Below are 15658 nucleotides of genomic sequence, written 5' to 3'. Positions count from 1 at the left end.
CCGCACGGCCTCCAGTCCATCTCATCCCTTCACACGATTCCTTCGCCCTGGTAAGGCCCTTGCCCTTATCCACCTTGGCCTACGCAAAGCACCTTTGCTGCACTCTCCACAGAGCGGGGGAGCGCATAAATTGCCCGCCTGACCATCTTTGCCTGACCCTGCGATGCCGGGCGCGACGCGGCACCATAACGAGGCTGGCGCCTCGTTGCTAAGCTACTGCTGTATTTAGCAGTGGCCATATCCGCCGGCAGGCGGAAACGCCGGCGGCCGCCTACGAAGGCCCGTACTAAGGCCCCTGTTTGCCCCCTGTTCGCATAATGGAGCATCAAGGAGCAGAAGAAGCCCCCTGCGCCTACTATTGCCACCTCTACCCTCCTACCCATGAGCTCGGCAATGCAACATATCCCTAGTAAGACTCTGCATAAGGTTGTGCCTTATGGTCGCCTACAGACCACATTGACTAGTGTGTTGTGCCTTATGGTCGCCTACAGACCACATTGACTAGTGTGTTGTGCCTTATGGTCGCCTACAGACCACATTGACTAGTGTGTTGTGCCTTATGGTCGCCTACAGACCACATTGACTAGTGTGTTGTGCCTTATGGTCGCCTACAGACCACATTGACTAGTGTGTTGTGCCTTATGGTCGCCTACAGACCACATTGACTAGTGTGTTGTGCCTTATGGTCGCCTACAGACCACATTGACTAGTGTGTTGTGCCTTATGGTCGCCTACAGACCACATTGACTAGTGTGTTGTGCCTTATGGTCGCCTACAGACCACATTGACTAGTGTGTTGTGCCTTATGGTCGCCTACAGACCACATTGACTAGTGTGTTGTGCCTTATGGTCGCCTACAGACCACATTGACTAGTGTGTTGTGCCTTATGGTCGCCTACAGACCACATTGACTAGTGTGTTGTGCCTTATGGTCGCCTACCCCTCCAGCACTCTATAGCACATTGATTAGTGTGTTGTGCCTCTGATCACTAACTAACCACACCTGCTACCCTGTGTACTAGCAATACCCACATCATGTATTGGTGCTTATCAACCCTCCTCCACTTACTGTATACATACAGCAGATATTGGACTAGCCAACCCAACCCTCATCCAAACCAAGACTCCTACACTAGCTCATTTATGGGAACTACCACCCCTTCCTTGTGGCTCAGCACCATGACACCTGCGAATCCGTACCTGGATGATCCAGCACTTTGGATACGCCACTTCACTACTAGACCAACACCTAACCAACCTTGTACAACTGCTATGAGAAACACCAGATTGAACTCAAGAACCAGCCCACCCTCCTCTCCTGTCTCTCGCCAGCCCTTCAGGCATACCTGCCATGATATCATCAACACCTACCCCTGCACAATTCTCAGTAGAAACTTGAGGCTTGGTTCTCGCTTGCGCCTCGTATCACAGTACCCACTCGCTGCAACAATTAATACAGCCACTGGCACTAGCTACCACGATTCGCGCCCCACCACACCTCTAGCCTACAATCCCTCTAACGACAGCATACAGGCTCACCACGCTACCTCAGTTGCTACTACCCAACCTAGCCTACCTTGTGCCTTATCAATCAGGAACCACAAATTAGCATCTAGATGCACACATTGGTCTTACCACACTACCAGCCCTGCATCAGGCAACACTTGCAGTTCCAGCCCTCACAAACCACAACACCTTTTTACTCCTACCTCGAATACTCAACAAGACAACGTTACCATGGTCCCTAAGCTCAAAGGTGCTCTTATAAACGCACGTTCTATCCAAGCTCACGCCCTTGATATTGCTGATCTCATTGTCTCAGACAACCTGGACCTACTTGCAGTCACGGAAACTTGGCTGCACGCAGCCTCTGGACCCTCTCTGACACTCGCTATCCCTGACAACTACACCATAATCAGGTGCGACAGAGATACCAACCAAACTAAGGGCGGCGGCTTAGCCGTCATATTCAAGAATACGCTTAACATCAGAATTGCGGACAGCCTTCAGTTACACTCAGCTGAATCGCTTTCTCTCAAACTATCTATCTCGCCCAATCACACAGCCACTGTTCACCTAATTTACAGGCCTCCTGGACCCACATCTACCTTCGTTGAAGACATCTCCTCTATTCTAGCATCCAGTGCGAAGCCTAGTTCCCAAATCATCATCCTGGGTGACTTCAACCTGGGTTACTTGGACAAGAATGACACCAAAGCCTCAGATCTTGCAAATGTCCTGACTGATTTCGGCTTCACACAACATGTCACAGAGCCCACCCACATCAAAGGTCGTACTCTTGACTGGATTGCCGACATGAACTGTGCCCTTAATGATATTACTGTTTCCCCCTGCGCTTGGTCTGACCACCATCTTATTTCGTTCTCTATTAACACTAGCCCTCCTGAGGACACACAAAACCTCGCACCGCCCTCGCGCACACGGAATAAAAAAGACATCACTGTTGAGAAACTCTTACCACTCATCCTCCCATTATTGCACGCAGCTTCAGAATCCTGCACTGACCCCTCAGCATTAGTAGACACTTATAATCGTGTTATGCTAAAAGCCCTTAATACTATCGCCCCTATCAAACTGCGTAAACAAAAACCACGGACCCACTTGAACTCTTGGTTCACTTCGCAACTACGTGACCTACGCAAAGAAAAAAGAAAAGCAGAGGCCTCATGGAAAAGTATCCCCTCCCTGGCCAACAAAAATAATCTTACGCTAGCCACCCTGGCCTATAAAGAAGCCATCCTTGCTGCCAAAAAGGAAGCTTATAATAAAAGAATCACCCAAGCCCGCTCTAACACTAAGGAACTGTTTAAGATACTTAAGGAACTGGAGTCCCCTATTGCTCCTCTCAATAAGTGTACCCCTGACACTGATTGGTGTACAAACATCCAAAATGCTTTACTAGACAAAATCACCACTCTCCAAACTAAAATCAAAGCAAAAAAAAACTACCTCTCAAGTTCAACGAGCACCACCCTGAATTATAAAATACAAGCACTCAATCACAACTTCAAACCATTCAGCTTCTCTCCCCTCTCCATCAAGGAAGTAGAAATCATCATATCTAAACTAAAACCTTCCAATTGCCAAGGTGATGCATGCCCCGCTGTCATCATTAAGGAAGCCGCACCCAAGCTCGCCCCATTTATTACCTCCTTCATAAATGCCTCCTTTGAATCAAGCACCGTACCTGACAACCTTAAGGATGCCTGGGTCATACCATTAATTAAAAAAGCCAATCTTGACCCCAGCAACCCTTCAAACTACAGGCCCATCACCACTGTGCCTTTCCTGCTTAAAATCCTTGACCGCGCAGCCTATCTCCAAATCCAGGAGTATCTCGAACGCAACAATCTACTAGGGCTGAGACAATCTGGTTTCCGTCCCAGGCATGGCACTGAGACAGCTTTACTGGACCTGAAAACCCAAATCGAGGACCTGAAAGACAAGGGCAAATTGGCACTCCTGCTCCTCCTTGATCTCTCAGCTGCCTTCGACCTGGTTGACCACCAAATTCTCTGTCATCATCTCAAAATCGCCGCCCACTTCTCGGAAGCAGCCACTTCTTGGATCAGTTCATTCCTTGCCAACAGAACCATGAGGGTCTTCTCTCCACTAGCAGCGGCTGACCCCTCCCACGTCCCCTGTGGAGTCCCACAAGGATCCTGTGTATCTCCCACCCTTTACAATGTGTTCACTAAACCACTCTTTGATATCCTTGATTATCTGGGTGTCTCCTACACTAATTATGCGGATGACACCCAGATACTCATCCCTATCACTGGTGATTTTGTAACCGATTCAAAATCTCTTAATACGGTCTACTCCGTCATCCAGGCCTGGATGGCCAATCATGGGCTCTGCCTTAACGACGAAAAAACAGAGTTAATCATCCTGGGCTCCCAAACTAAACTCGCGAAACTTGACGCCAACTACAATTCCTTCACTATTGACGGGATTGACATCAAAGTGGCCAATGTCACCAAAACTCTAGGAATCTACCTTGATTCTACCCTGTCCCTCACACGACAAACCAATGCAGTTGTCTCTGCATCATCCTACACCTGCAAATTGATTACAGCCTGCAGGCCATTCCTGACTCCAGACAATTGTCTGACCCTCGCGAGAACCCTCATCTTATCCAAAATAGACTATTGCAATGCCCTATACCTTGGGACGAGCCAAAGAAATCTGGACAAACTACAGGTCACACAAAACAACGCCATTAGGGCAGCATTCAACATACCTAGACGGAATCATATAGCCACTATCAGACGCAACATCCAGTGGTCACCTATCTTGCACCGCATATCACTCAAATCACTTGTGCTCACACACAAGGCACAGAACAATGCAGCTCCAGCCTACTTAATATCACGTTTCTCGCATCACACAGCCACCAGACCCTTGAGAGCTGCCCAGGCGCACACTTTGGACATCCCCAGCTTCAAATTACGCTCGGCAGGAGGGTCAAGTTTTCCGGTCCTTGCTGCCAAGCTCCGGAACTCACTCCCCAATGCACTAAGGAACATTCCGCTTTGCCACGTATTCAAAACCAAAGCTAAACTTTGGTTACGGGAACAAGACATCCTGTAAATTTGTAACTGATCACAGCGCGTACCCTTCTACTGTAACCTTGGGTACTGCTACTTTGTTGTTATTATCTATGTCATTTTCACCCGTTATGTTATACTGTATCATTGTCATTTTCACCGTTCATGTTATACTGTATCACTACCTATGTAACTGTTAACCTCTTCTCCTGGAACCTGTAACTTCTCCTCTGCAACTTGTAACTGCCTACTAAACATGCGCCCGCAAGCCTCCGGGCAAGGTGCGCAATACAAATAAATAAATACAAATACAAATACAAATACAAATATGGTTTCAACGCTCCGAGCCAGGTCATCCCAACAAGAGATTGCCACATCCATTGCCCCTCAATTTTTAACCACACTACCCATCCCAAAGCCTCTCCCTTCTGACCATCCACAAGGCAACAACAAGCTTTGGGGTTCTTTATAACAAACACCACCCATTTTTCCGACTACACCCACCTCTCACACCAACACAAGCACACACACGCACGCACACACACACACTCTCGCCCACCATAATCCATAACTTCCAATTATGAACGCAGCGTCCAGTTGATAAACTACCCAATGCATTATCGTGTCTCCTGGCACAAACATTAGTAAGATAGAACAAAGGGTTTCTCTCCCTACGCTCCATCTTGCTGAGAAAGGTCACAAGACCGGATCATTGTAGGGAAACCATAAAACATGACTCACACACTTTGAGGTAGGTCTCAAGACCCGAGGTCCATATGGGATTCAACCCATAAGGAACCCTACAACAATCAGAGGACTCAGGGTGCATTTGTATTTGTATTTCTTGAACAATAATGTCCTTTCGAACCAAAATAATGTTACATAGGATATCTTTACACAGTAGATGGAGACAATCCCTGGGTGTGGTCCCTACGCTATATCCGGTGGTTATGAACTAAGAGTAAAGCAGGGGCTGCGGAGGGTAATAAAAGAGGCATAGACTGGGGACAGTGGCGGGGGACAGACAGCAATCTAATTAACAGCCTGGGATTAGTGCCATACGGTACATATTTACAATCATGGATGATCTTATGCAGGAACTGTATACATATTTACATATTTGAAGTCACGCATGATCTCACTACGTTCACATGCACGAGTGCTAGAAAAGGTTGAATGACTCAAATGGCCTATAGAACTTTTGCCCAAAGGGAAACCCACAGTCAGGAGACAAAAACCTATACCGTTCGAGGGGCAACGACGAGGCCCATAAACGGCAGACGCTGTGCGTTATCTGTGCTGCCCAGGTAACACAGCATTACAGAAGGGGTTCACTCTTTCACAAGCCAATCCAAACCTATCCCAAAAGGCACGATCTGACCCTAAAACCTAGGCCTTCGTCTCCTCTGAAAGCCACAGCAAGCAACTCATCACGTCTCTGAAAGAAAGGGACCTACATACAGAAAAGGAGTGGGATTTCGCCATTACTCTCAACTCACACGCTTAAGGCAGTGTCCCCTGCCTTGAAATTCATTCATTCACCCGCCAAACCTCCAACCCGTCCATTCATTTCAATGGGCTCGCACCCACTCCCAAAGAATTCTTCTTTTTCGGGTTTACAGTAAAGCATGTAGAGAGGATACAGATGGGACATGAGGAAGCTGGATAAGTGCACAGATGGGGACTTGCCACTGTTGCCAGATATAGAGGCGTGAAGGACAATGGCCCAGAAGAGACAAAGGGGACCTGAGCTGGAGAGTGTAGGATTATCAAGAGTTTCCTACCTAGATCTGACTCCATATTCACTTTGCATGCTGTCTCTGCTTTCCTGTAATGACCCCAGCAGCGACATCCAGATGGATTCACAGATGAGACTGTCTTTGGGTGTATACAAAGGAAACGCAGGCTTATGAAGGCTTCCTGTCTGCCTGTATGAGAAGACAATGGCTCCCTGAACTGAGAACTGTCACCCCCACCCACCCCCACTCCGGCCCCAGTGTCTGCTTTGCCTTCTTCTGCCAGTTTGTTCATGTGCTGTGCACAGTGAGAAATCAGAGCTCAGCTGCAGGCCGCGGCAGACCCATTCGGGTGAATAACCCCATTAAGAGGCAGCCCGTGCAGAATAAACTGTTTCTATGTAATGAAGCGCTCGCTGTTCCCGGAAGTATACCGAGCGCCGGCGGGAAGAAGGACGCGTGTGTGTGGGGGAGCCCACTGTCTGTACACGTGCAACAGAGAATACAAACCAGGGTCTCATGGCGCCCCCAGTGAAGGCAGCGACTCCCCATTGCACGATATGCAAATGTGCACCCGAACCTTCTTTCTAATGAGATTTTGTTTTTTTGTTTGTTTGTTTTTCAAGATAAGCAGTAGCTGTTTTTCCAACAAAGCTCTCCCATTTCCTGGCACGGACTCCCTGCTCATCGCAGCTGTCTTAAAGAAAACATGAATTCCCCTAAAATGAGAGGGGGTTAGTGGGGGTGCTGGCTGAGAGGCGCCTTCCCGCATATCATTATCAAGAAATGGAGGCCGCGCTAATGAAAGCGACGATCGCTCACACGCTCGGCACCTCTATAACCGAGCGAAGATTTATAAAAATGCCATCCACGTGTCAAACCCAGCACCTCTGCTGCAGAGAAAGGACCCACCCAGTGACATCCCCCATGTCACAAACCAGCCCTGCTGGACTGGAAACAGCATCTCTACAGTAATGTTACCAGTGTAAAAAACACACGAATACTTTTTTTTATTTGTGACATTGTTCGTTAAAACCTTTCACAAAGCAACAATAAAAATGAACACACATACAGACATTCACAATATAATAGTACAATTAAAAAAACAAGTATTGCGAGCGTTAAAAACACATCAATTCATCACCCAGGTAAACTCATGTCTTAGTAGTTCGTACCAATACTATACTAAATTTACTAGAGCCAATTCCTTTTCAAAAGCTAGCCACACACGAAAGAGCAATAGCCATTGACATACTACAACCAGAGATACCATTCTGCCAAAATAGGTATGATATGATATGTTATTTATAACATGCTTAATACTAAGAGGTTTCTAAGCCGGACCCAGGGATCGAACACTCTGTGTCGTTTTGCTTCCAAGGCAAGCACGTTGCCCCTGAGCTATCCTCCTGAGACAGGCCACTCTGAATGACAAGAAAACCTTCTGAACAATGTTTATAATATCTCATATAGTACTTATACTTGACTGCAGGTAGTTAACACATGTCTAAGTGTCTCCGCAACACCATGGTTTTTACAAAGACGGCAGATCCGCTCATCTTTAGGCATACCCACCCAAGCACCTGTGATGTCCAATCCCAAATGTTTGTTTAACCGGATCTTCATGAATATCCTTGGGAGCTTAGAGCAAGGAAACTGCGAAACGTATTTCTGTCGACATCAATACTTATAATAAAGGCCAACATAGTCACTCAAATATGGTAAACGAACCACATGGTCATCAACACTTCGCCCAACACTTCGCCCGCCCTTAATTACCGCCACATACCACATTGGTGTGGAACTATCAAGATATTGGCAATCGCCCACTACTTGAGAGGTTGTCATTGGCAGGGGCACTGGCCACAGAAGTATGAATGGAGGATAAGGGGAGCTATTTTATTTTATTTATTTATTTATATTTATATAGCGCGCAAGAAGCCCAGGGGCATTGAGGCGCTGTTACTTGCAATAACTTAGTTACATGGTACATGCATGAAAGCGATTGTTAACACATTATGAATACTACAAGATATCGTACTGTTGTTACAGATATTGCATTGGGACGTATATTACAACATATATGATAAGTATTCGTGCTGGTGTGTCGGGTCTTATGTGAAGAGGGTAGTTTTCAGAGTTTTGCGGAAGGTGGTGAGGGAGGCCTCCCCTCGGATAGTGGGAGGTAGGGCATTCCAGTGAGTGGGCGCGAGATAGGGGAAGCTGGATCCGCCCGCTTTTACTCTTTTTACTAGTGGCACCGAGAGCATGTTGGTGTACGGTGATCTGGTTGGCCTGGTAGTGGAGACGGGGTGGATCCTTTGAGAGAGGTGTGCTGGAGCAGAGAGGTGAATGCACTTGTGGGTCAGTGTCAGGGCTTTGAATACGATCCTTTCCTTTATTGGGAGCCAGTGGGCTAGTTTTCTGGCTTCAGAGATGTGTTCTCTTTTAGCAATGCCTTGGGCTGCCCGGAGAGCATTGTTCTGTATTACTTGTAGTCTAAGTTTTTGTTGGAGGTTCCTAGAAAGAGTACGTTGCAGTAGTCTAGCCTAGAGCCGGTGATGGCTCTGGCTATGTTGGTGCAGTTCTCTTTGGAGAGAAAGGGTCTGACTGCGTTGATAAGTTTGGCATGATATGCAGCTGCTGAGGCTATTGCGCTGACTTGTCTATCCATGGATAGGCTGGAGTCCAGGTAGACTCCCAGAGTTTTGACAGAGTCGGAGACCGGAATTTTAATGGAGTCAATGATGAAGTGGCTGAATTGGGCATCTAGATTTTTTAGTGTGTCGGGGGAACCTACCAGGAGGAGTTCCGTCTTGTCAGAGTTGAGGCATAGACCGTTGTCTGCCATCCAAGCTTGGATGGTGTTGTAGAGGTTGTTGACGGTCAGGGAGTCAGTGTCATAGTTCCCTGTGAGAGTGAGGAGGATCTGCGTGTCGTCGGCGTAGTTGGTGTAGGATATGCCCATAGCGTTGAGGATGAGGAAGAGGGGTCGTGTGAAGATGTTGTATAGGGTGGGGGAGAGACAGGAGCCTTGGGGTACACCACAAAGTATAATGGTTGGTGATGCGGCGGCTAGGTCAGAGAATACTTGCATGGTTCTGTCTTGTAAGAAAGAGGTGATCCAGGCTGTGGCCTCTGGGGAGAATTTGGCAGTGGAGGAAAGGTGGTGGCATAAGACACTATGATCCACGAGGTCGAAGGCTGCGGATAGGTCAAGGAGTAGGAGAAGTGCTGGTTTACCCAAGTCTCTAGCATCGTCCATCTGGTTTTTCAGGTCAAGTAGGGCGGTTTCGGTCCCGTGTCTGGGGCGGAAGCCAGATTGGCGGAGTCCAAGGAGTTTTTTCTCTTCAATGAAGTGCTGGACCTGCAGGTAGGCTGCTTTGTCCAATATTTTGAGGAGGAATGGGACAGTGGTGATGGGTCTGTAGTTGTTGGGGGAGGTCGGATCGAGAGTTGGTTTTTTCAAAAGAGGGCGTACCAAGCTTCCTTGAGGGAGGCGGGGACTTTCCCTGTGGTAAAGGAGGCATTCACAAAGGCTGTTAGGAAGGGAGCAAGCGCTTCCGTGCCGTCTTTGAAAATGGAGGCTGGGCATGCATCACCTTTGCAGTTAGAGGGTTTGATGTTCCTCATTATGTTGATGATGTCTTTTTCCTGAATGGGTTTGAAGGAGAAGGGTAGAGGGGGATCCGGGGCAGGCGGTGGGATGGGGATATGCTTATTGGGTAAGGCTTGTTTAGTGGCTAGTATTTTGTTTTTGAGGAGGCTTAATTTGGTTATCATGGCCGTTTGTATTTCATCACACCAGTCTTTGTCTTTGGTGAAATTCTGGGGGGCGGGAGTGGGTGTCTCGAGCTCCCTGAAAATGGCGAAGATTTCTTTTGTGCTAGATTGGGCTTCCGAGATACTGTATTCAAAGGATTTGGCCTTTACTTGGGTGATTGCCTTTTTGTATTTGGTGGATAGGGCTTTAAAGATCATCTTGTCTTTTTCAGAGTGGGACGTTTGCCACTGTGTGAGTGCAGCTTTTTTCTCATTTCGGAGTGTGAGGAGGTCAGGGGTGAACCAAGAGTTGGAGTGGGTAGTGGGTTTGGATTTGCAAGGTTTGAGAGGGGCAATGGCGTTGATAGCTGCTTTAATGGCAACATCATAGGTTGTTGCGAGTGTTTCTGGGTCTGATGAAAAAGGTGGTCTGAAGGCTGGGCCTTGGAGGAAGGGCAGTAGCCTTTCCTTCGTGAGCTGGCGGGAGCTTCTGGCGAGGCAGGGTGGGAGCGGTTGAGGTGAGGGGGCAGCAGGGGAGCTAGTGGTGAGGATGCTAAAGGTGATGATGTGGTGGTCAGACCATGGGGTGGGATTGTTTCCTGTGATGATGAGTGGGGTGTTGTGCTGTGCTATCCAGTCGAGTGTTCTGCCCTGGGTGTGAGTTGGGCTCAGGATGGTGTTCTTGTAGCCTAGAGCATTGAGGGCAGAGTCAAGGGATTTGGCTGCTACGTCCTTGCTATCCCGGAGCCCTAGGTTGACATCCCCAAGGAGAATGGCTTTAGACTGTTTTTTGAGGTTGTCAGAGAGGAGGTGGATGAGAGAGGCTTGAAAGTCTCCTGTTGGGCCTGGAGGGCGGTAGACAGTGTGTACAGTAATGGTGCAGTGGGGAGAGAGGGTTATTTTGACTTGGAGGTAGTCGCTGTTGTTGTTGGTCAGGGATTTCTCTACCTTTCTGATAGAGAGGCAGTCTTTGGCAATAATTGCTACACCTCCACCTTTGGAGAGGCGATCTTGTCTAGTAATGGAATAGCCAGGGGGTAGGGCGAGGGAGAGCGCGGGGCCGGAGGCCTCATGTAGCCATGTTTCTGAGATCATGAGTAGATCTAAGTCCTGGGAGGTTAGGAGGTCGTGGATGTCTAGAGCGTGGGCATTGATGGACCTAGCGTTAATCATGGCGCATTTCAGGTGGGGTTCAGTAGTGGCTGGGGGGGGGTTCATGATGAAAGAGGGTGAGGTGGAGAGGGGGTTGCGCTCTGGGTGTTAGGGGAGATACACAACACAGATTTGACACTGGGGGGCTCATTTTCAGAGGTAGTGGACACATGTGGCATAGCATTTGGCACAATAGCATTCAAAATGGTGGTAGAAGAATTGCATACCGCAGATTTTACACTGAGGGGCTCATTTTCAGAGGTAGTGGACACATGTGGCATAGCATTTGGCACAATAGCATTCAAAATGGTGGTAGAAGAATTGCATACCGCAGATTTTACACTGGGGGGCTCATTTTCAGAGGTAGTGGACACATGTGGCATAGCATTTGGCACAATAGCATTCAAAATGGTGGTAGAAGAATTGCATACCGCAGATTTTACACTGGGGGGCTCATTTTCAGAGGTAGTGGACACATGTGCTATAGCATTTGGCACAATAGCATTCAAAATGGTGGTAGAAGAATTGCATACCGCAGATTTTACACTGGGGGGCTCATTTTCAGAGGTAGTGAACACATGTGGCATAGCATTTGGCACAATAGCATTCAAAATGGTGGTAGAAGAATTGCATACTGCAGATTTTACACTGGGGGCTCATTTTCAGAGGTAGTGGACACATGTGGCATAGCATTTGGCACAATAGCATTCAAAATGGTGGTAGAAGAATTGCATACCGCAGATTTTACACTGGGGGGCTCATTTTCAGAGATGGTGAACACACTTGTAGTCACATTCGACATGGGGGCAGTACAGTAATACGAAGAGTTAAGTACTTTGTTGGTCGCTGTGTTGGTAGTACATGTAGTGGATGCAGGCTTTGAGGTTTTGCGGCGGAGCCTGGCCTTATCAGCGAGTATAAAGGGTTGTACAGTGCGTGAGCATAGCCGTGTATTACGGGTGCTCATGGGGATGGGCTGTGAGTTGATGTCGGTTTGCAATGTACGTGCGCGCAACCTGATGCGCCTTCAGGTACAGCATTGGTTAGAGAGAAGCTTGCAGGGGTGGTGCTTCTTACCTCCTAGGCACGGCATCGGAGATGGGCACACGGCAGACGAGCAGCGAAGAGCTACAAAGAGCACAGGAGGCCTTTTCTCCTGGCCTTCTCTCGTCGGCTTCGCCTCTCGGCCCTCTCCCCCTCCATTTAAAGCAGGAGGGGAGGGGCGGGCGGGCCGAAGTAACAAATCAGGACGTTGGGCTGCGGCGGTGAACTTCGTGGCTTCAGCTGATCCTGTTGTTGTAGCTGGAGTCATGGAGATGCAGGCATCCATCTTAGATGGGACTGAGACGGCTGAACACGCGGCTGTGGGCGGGCTGGAGCTATGAGAGAGCATGTTAGAGGCGGGGGCCAGAGGAGTAAGGAACCTGTATGCCAGTCAGACCCAGTACAGGACAGAGCCGCAACAGGGAGACCATGCAAGCCGAGCGCTCCAAATTCAGAACAGAGACGCAAACTAACCAACCCTACTAACAATTTCCCTTTCTGCATACACCTCTCAAACTGCAAACCAGACACAACCAAAACCTACAGCACAACAAACCACACAAACTTCAGCACATTGCAACAACAAAACAAAAAACACACATAGCCTTACACAAAAGTACACGACGACTACCGGCCGCAAACACCCCAGGCCCAGCCAACGGACCCACCGGGCTGAGGCCCGCCAACAGTACATCACTGCTCTCATGCACTTTTCCTGCTTCCTCCCACTAACGCAACCTCCCCTCCTCTTTCAGAGCCGCCAGAGCGCCAAGGGACCACTCCGGTGGTAATAGTGCACAGTACAAATGTCCTTTAACATTAACATTAACATTAACATCATTATTGGCCCATTCCCATAACTGCGATTGTTTCTTAAATTGGTTCAAGAGATCGCCGTAATTCTCTCCCCAATCTGGAGTCTATGCCATCAACTCAAAGAATCTCGCATTCATCTTTACAAACTCCGATAATATGGAGCACCCACCATCCGACATTTCATCCCGAAGGGTTGTAAGAATAAAATTCCCCTCTGCACATCTAATTTTTAAATAGAGACTACCTCTGTCGATACTAATTATGGCACCCAAGAAGATATGCTGAGTTTGATATGAATCATTTGTATGGGAGTAGCTTTGGATAACCCCAAGATATTTTGCCAGATATACCCCTCTAAACGGCGGCGCAACCAGCAGAGACGGTATAAGAACATTCCAGGGCATATCCAATGCTCGATACCAGCTTTTGCCGATATATCGTTACTACGCCAACTAAATTATAGCCCGCTTTAGTAGTTACACATTTTTTTTAATGAAAGCATTATGGAGACTGCTTTGGAATGTCGATTTTTAAACAAGCCCTGTTCCTTTTTTTAATTGGATACTTCATAGCCCAGCTATCGATAACAGGGGCCAGAATACATATTACCCACGGCTGTAGGAAAATCTTTGATTCTTCCCGAGTGCTCCAAATCTCACAACTTAGATTTTTCAAAGTTAATATGGAGATCATTTGCTTTTGCATAAGCAACTAGTGCAGGGGTACTCCTGTTAATACCGATGAAAGTACAGTCAAAAATTGTCCAGTCATCGGCATAAGCCAAATAGGGATTCTTTCCCTGCCTAATTGTAGAGCAAAGTTAAAAGCATCTCCAAGACAGTTGCCGAAGTCAGCCAGCAAAACGTTGACAGAACAGGGGTGAGGACACAGCCCTGCTTTACACCCCTTCCGATGCTGATAGTGGCAGACAAGGCCAAAGAACTGTCCAACCTCACCTGTGCCATTGTATTTTCGTATATTAGTTGACATGGATACAACAGATGGGTGGGCATATCCATACTCCTCAACTTTGTCCATAGTTTTATGCGATCAATGGTATCGAATGCTACTGCAAAATCGATAAAGAGTATGTAGAGAGGAGAAGATTTATACTCAGCTTGCCGAATGAGAGAATTCACTATGAAGATAGTGTGAGTTCAAGAGAGACCCCTCCGAAACCATTCTGATATTGGCTCAAGATTTTCCCAGCTGAGATCCAGTTCTCAATATTTCTGAGAATACAGATGGCATAGATTTTACTACAATGGTCGATAATTTCTTGCATATTCTCTGTTGCCATTTTTAAAGACTGGAATAATATCTGATTTAGTCCATGAAGAGGGGATACAGCCTGTATGTGCAATATTTTCAAAGAGCGACATTAAAATATCTGCCCACAACTCAGGGTTGGCACGCATAAACAAGTTGCAAACCCGTCGGGGCTAGGCGCTCTAGATTGTTTTAAATTCTTAATTATCAGTATTATATCCTCTCTACATACCTCAATCTTCACTGTTGCCTTGGAAATAGTCCCATAGGGGGAACATGCTTTCAATCTTTCAGCAAAAAACGCTTCCTATTTTGCTGCTGGGATTGTACTAATTAAGGCTCTTTCACAGAATGTTCCCCTATTATAGAATTCTTGCCATAAATATTTGCTGTTATTCTTATTTAATACCTCATATAGGGACTGCCATTGTGAATTAATATTAGACATGAGATGATGCTTCCTCCATTTACGATATTTATTCTTTAAGGCTCTGGTCAGTGAGTGTATTGTGAGTTGGTCGGGTGCCAATTGTGAGATCTTTCTGATCTCCTGTCTAAGTCGTCTTTTTTCACCCACAATAATATGGTCATATTGGTGAACATGTTTCATGTTACTTTTAATACGAGGGGGAGAGTTCCTAAAAAGGAAGGAACTAGTAATTTTACTTATCTAATAAACTATTTCATTCAGACATTTAAATTGGACATAAATATTTTCTAGGGTGGACATATATTTAGATATAGCCTGGATGTTACGATCCGACCAACCTACGCGGTACAGACCTCTATGCACCGTAATCTCACCCATCATGTCAATTTCGATGTTCACTATTTTCCTCGTATTCAAGGTTAAAGACAATACAGCGTCTTCACTAAATTCTGTAAAACAGATCGACATGCAAGAGGCAATCCTCCCAACATTCTCGCTCCCATAAAGCTAATCTGTTGTTGAAGATTTGTTAAGTATCCTCCATGTGTGCACGGGAGGAATGTCCCCCAAGATATTTCCATTCAGCATGGTAACCTGGATATCGTTAAAAATCTCCACCCATTTTACTGCTGTTTGACCTGTTTTGGTCCGCTTGAATACATTGGGGCCACTGGGGAACACACCTTTCTCCGTTAACATGTAGTCAATACATCTGAAATTTAAGTCATCTCCAACAACAACATGTATGGCCTAGCTCCCAGCACAATAGGCTGAAACCATCTCATAAATTCCAATGTCAGTACTGATCGTATTATGGCCCCCAGGCAGGTCATATATGTTAATCAGAAGAATATAAAGAGCTTGACACACTTCTACTA

The sequence above is a fragment of the Ambystoma mexicanum genome, chromosome 10 (assembly GCF_040938575.1).
Source record: "Ambystoma mexicanum isolate Mex_15411 chromosome 10, UKY_AmexF1_1, whole genome shotgun sequence".
NCBI classification, from domain to species: Eukaryota; Metazoa; Chordata; class Amphibia; order Caudata; family Ambystomatidae; genus Ambystoma; species Ambystoma mexicanum.
Note: the sequence above shows the minus strand (reverse complement) of the source record.